The sequence below is a fragment of the Humulus lupulus genome, chromosome 4 (genome assembly GCF_963169125.1).
Source record: "Humulus lupulus chromosome 4, drHumLupu1.1, whole genome shotgun sequence".
Classification (NCBI taxonomy): Eukaryota; Viridiplantae; Streptophyta; class Magnoliopsida; order Rosales; family Cannabaceae; genus Humulus; species Humulus lupulus.
The window spans coordinates 87685280-87690514 of record NC_084796.1 but is presented as its reverse complement, the minus strand read 5'-3'; the positions used below and the strand labels follow the sequence as shown (position 1 = coordinate 87690514).

Below are 5235 nucleotides of genomic sequence, written 5' to 3'. Positions count from 1 at the left end.
AAGATTTCGGCCATAGGAATATTGAGCCTTACCTGATAAGTCAAAAGTCATAAAAGCACAAACATGAATCCATTGCTCACTTCAGGATTTAGATCAAGTCTCAAACTATTGACTCATTTTTTCGTCAACTTGGATGAAGCAATAAATGAAGAATTGTTTTGTGTGTAAAATCCAGAGTGGAATCTTGGCCATGAATAGTGAACCAAAGAAAGAGAAATAAATGTGGTAATAAATGAAAGAGACAAAGATTTATAGTGGTTTGGACCCAAAAAGATGTCCTACATCCACTTTAGTCAGTATTATTGATGATGAACTTTGAACCCTCAAGAACAAGTACACTGAGTTTAATCTTGTCCTTGGGGCAATTACAACAATGGAGAATGGGAGCTTTCTTGAGGATGAATATTTATTGACTTAATGAGCCAACTAGCCAGATTATGGCAGATCGAGATCGATCTGACTCGATCCCCCTCTTGCATCTTGATTTTCACTATTTATAGTCACGGAGATGGGAATAGCTGATGGTGACAACTTGTTTCCCAATCAGGCTAATATTTGGTACACTTGGAAGAAGGCAAGTTTCTGTCTTACCAAAACATTGTAATCCGATGTGTCTTATTCGTGAAGGGGTTGGGGCGAACTCTAATGTAGAAAATGGATCGGGTGGCGAGGGCCACAGACGATTGGCCGATGATAACTCTTGAATAAAGAGTTATTTCATGTTCTTTTGAACGTATAATTGTGAAAAAATCCTAGGTGATGCTAGTTTATTTTTAGCTTTTGTAGCTAACTTTGGTGTTTTTATTATCTTAATTAAGTTTAATTATTTTTGTAGTTTTTAATAGCTATTGGTTTAAAGGTAATAATTTCATGGATAAATATTCGCACAAGGAATGAACTAACATGTGAAACTATTTTGATTGAATTTTGTTGTTGATTGCTGAATTATCAAGTTTGCTGCAGCAAAATAGATTTTTCTGAAGCATTTTGATCAGGCAGCTTTTGGACACATGGAACATATGGCAATCAATGGGTAAGCTAAAAAATTTGGTTAAGGTGGCAATGGCAGAAAGAATTAGTCAACATATTGGAGAAAATGACAAATGAGAAAGGAGATATTCCGGATTTCGGAGAAAAAGGGGCAATATGGTACTTTTAGAAAGAAATGAGAAAACCTAGAATACACAAAAGAAGGCATCAACCATAATATGAAGGCAACAACCATTTTGGGAAAGAAAAACCAGAAAAAGAAAAGAAGGAGAACCAAAAATCAGCAAGAAGAAGGAGAAGGAAGAAGCTAGCTCAAGCATCACTTTGGATTTGTTCTTCTTTCTATTTCTAAACTCCATTTTTACATTTTCTTAGTGATTGCTGAATTTGAATATTATGGGTTGTTTTGATTGTGGATTAATGTTTATCAACTCAGCCATGAACTAATTTTTAGGTGGCTTGAATTGTTGATGAACCCTATGTTATAGTCTATCAATTTCTTGCACTTTATTTTAGTAAAATCTCCTTTGTTCATTCAAGTGTGCTTATATTAATTTCTTGTTATTGTTTGGCCAGCAATTGCAAGTTATTTAATTATGTTTAATGCTGGAAAGATTAAATGTAATGGGAAGAACTTGGATGACACAAGTCATAATCTAGGTTAGGTTATGTTAGTAAGTAACATAGGGATATGTTATTTGCCTTGTGTAACTTTTGAGAATTAAACTTTGAATTGCATTCTTAAATCTTATTTTGCATAGGAATATTTTTAATTAGGTAGAAGAATTAATGTCATAAGATTTTGGAAAATTTTATGAGTGTTTAAATGAATTCTTGTTAACTTGGGAGTTTTGCTAGAATATTGCTGTTGTAATCTATCCGCAATTTGTTCAGGATGATTAATATAGGGAAATTCAATGATTCAAGTCCATTTTGCAATCCATATATTTCTCTCAATTTTCTTGTTCAGTTCAGTTTATAAATTCAGTATTTCCATCTTTTTAATATTTTGTTTAGCCTAAAAACAACCCATTTGATTTTTAGTACTTATAAGTTGTTTAGTAATTGTTTTGCTTATTTTTCTATTTTGCAATCCCTGTGGAGAAAATTTACTTATCATTATATTACTTGTGTGATTACGTGCACTTGCGTATTTAAAATTAAATATTAAATTTATCACAACAAGTTTTTGGCACTGTTGCTAGGGATTGGAATTAGAAATTTTAGTAATATCAATTACTTGCAATTTATTTTTTTTCTTTGTTGAGATGACTTTGTTTGCTGTCTCTTGTGTTTTCTCAGGTGATTTACTATATGAACGAGCAAGAAGACATTGAACTAGCTCCTATTGACCCTGAGATTGAAAGAACAGTTAGAAGAAGACTAAGGGAACAACGGGCTCAAAATCACATTAATATGGCTGAAGAGGTTGAAGGAGTTGAGGGTGCTAATAATGTCACTAACACAATTGCTATGGCTGATGATAGAGAGAGAGTCATAAGGGAGTATGTTGCCCCCATGTTTAATGAGCCCAATCCGGGCATTATTAGGCCTGAAATTCAAGCACCCCAATTCGAGTTAAAGCCCGTGATGTTCCAAATGTTGCAAACAGTGGGTCAATTTAGTGGGCTGCCTAATGAGGATCCTCATCTTCATCTTCGTTCATTTTTGGAGGTGAGTGATTCTTTCAAGCTACAAGGAGTGAGTGACAAGGCCCTAAGGTTGAAATTATTCCCTTTCTCTTTGAGGGATCGAGCTAGAGCTTGGCTCAATACCCTACCTCCCGCTCGGTGACTACATGGAATGAGTTGGCTGAAAAATTCTTGATGAAGTACTTACCTCCTACCAAAAATGCCAAGTTTCGCAATGAAATTATGTCATTTCAGCAGCTAGAAGATGAATCATTTTATGAAGCTTGGGAGAGATTCAAGGAGTTATTGAGGAAGTGTCCACACCATGGGATCCTGCATTGTATACAAATGGAAACTTTCTACAATGGGCTCAATTCTTCCACTCGTATGGTGTTAGATGCTCAGCTAATGGGGATATTCTCTCTAAGTCCTACAATGAAGCCTATGAGATTTTGGAGAGGATAGCTAGCAACCATTATCAATGGTTCAATGTTAGAGCCTCAACAAGTCGAAAAGTGATTGGTATACTTGAAGTGGATGCATTGATAGCTTTGACCGCTCAAGTTTCTTCCAGGACTAACATTCTCAAGAACATGAGCTTGGGGGGAATGGTACAACTAGCTGCTATGGGACAAGTTTCCGGTGTATCTTGTGTTTATTGTGGAGATGGGCACGCATTTGAGAGTTGCCCTTCAAATCCCACTTCGGTTTGTTATGTGGGAAATCAAAATGCCAATCGTAATAACCCATATTCGAACTCTTATAATCCAGGATGGAGGCAGCATCCAAACTTCTCATTGGGGGGGGGGGGGGGGTTCAAGGTGCTTGTTCAAGCGGAGCACCAATGCAAAACAAGCCTACATATCCACCGGGGTTTTCTCAACAACAACCAAGAGCCCAACCACCTCCTCCTCAAGTGTCTCAATCAAGCTCTTTGGAGAGTTTAATGAAAGAATATATGGCCAAGAATGATGTTGTGATTCAGAGCCAAGAGGCATCCTTGAGGAACCTAGAGATTCAATTTGGGCAGCTAGCTAATGAGCTAAGGCATAGACCACAAGTCACTTTTCCTAGTGATACCGAAAACCCAAGGAAAGATGGTAAGGAGCATTGCAAGGCGGTTACCTTGAGGAGTGGTAAAAATCTGGAATTGACTGAGGATAACTATACTAGAAACAGTAAGCCCACTTCAATCCAAAGTAGTGTGGACAAGGGAGACAAAGCTATGAATTCCAAAAATTTAAATGCTAATCCTGAAGCAATTGTTGCAGCAATTTCTCCGCAAAATGCTACAGGAAAGCCTATAAGCAAGCCACCTCCACCATTTCCTCAGCGCTTTCTAAAGCAGCAACAAGATGGTCAATTCCGAAGAACTTTAGATGTTTTGAAACAACTTCACATCAATATACCACTGGTGGAAGCTTTGGAGCAAATGCCCAACTATGTGAAGTATTTGAAGGATATTTTAACTAAAAATAGGAGGCTTGGTGAATTTGAAACAGTGGTGTTGACTGAAGGTTGTAGTGCTATATTGAAGAGCGAAATTCCTCCTAAATTGAAGGATTCGGGCAGCTTCACAATTCCTTGTTCTATTGGTGGTAGAGATGTTGGTAGAGCACTTTGTGACTTGGGGGCTAGTATCAATTTGATGCCCATGTCAATTTTTAAGAAGTTGGGGATTGGAGAAGCAAGACCAACCACAGTCACTTTGCAATTAGCGAATCGCTCTATGGCACACCCGGAAGGAAAAATTAAATATGTACTTGTGCAAGTTGATAAATTCATTTTTTCGACTGATTTCATCATCCTTGATTATGAAGCGGATAGCGATGTTCCTATTATCTTGGGTAGGCCATTTCTAGCTACCGAGAGGACCTTGATTGATGTACAAAAAGGGGAGCTTACTATGAGGGTGAATGACCAACAAGTGACTTTCAACGTGTTCAACGCTATGAAGTTTCCAGATGAGGTTGAGGAATGCTCTAGGCTAAATATAATTGAGTCTATTGTTGCTGAAAAATTCCATAAGGAAGCTTTTAAAGATGGAGTGGGGGTGAGGTAACTTGAAGAGCTTGAAAACTTAAGTGAAGAGGAAGAAAGCCAAGTTACATGGGTGGAGTCAAAGCAGCCCTTTGCTAAATTTAGGAGGCCTTTTGAGTCATTGAACTTGTCGGAAGGGAATTTTAAGCCTCCTAAGCCTTCTATTCAAGAGCCACCAAAATTAGAGTTAAAGCCTTTGCCTAGTCACTTGAAGTATGCTTATTTGAGAGATAGTGAGACCTTGCCTGTGATTATTTTAGCCATGTTAGGAGCGGAAAAAGAGAGTTTGTTGCTGGCTATTTTGAAGAAATACACAAGGGCCATTGGTTGGACCATGGCGGATATCAAGGGTATAAGTCCCTCATTTTGTATGCATAAAATTCTTTTGGAGGATTGCTGTAATAATTATGTTGAGCAACAGCAAAGGCTTAATCCTATCATGAAGGAAGTTGTTAGAAAAGAGATAATTAAGTGGCTTGATTATGGAATTTTTTACCCAATTTTAGATAGTTCTTGGGTCAACCCAATTCAGTGTGTTCCTAAAACGGGTGGATTCATAGTGGTGGCTAATGAA

The 5235-nt window shown here is 37.4% G+C and overlaps 1 non-coding gene across 1 annotated transcript; it reads right to left on the bottom strand.

Moving 5' to 3' along the window:
• Positions 1–2846: 2846 nt before the first annotated feature.
• Positions 2847–2953, bottom strand: LOC133833746 (small nucleolar RNA R71). The gene has a single exon (XR_009893109.1). It is a non-coding gene; the product is annotated as a small nucleolar RNA R71 (small nucleolar RNA).
• Positions 2954–5235: the final 2282 nt, after the last annotated feature.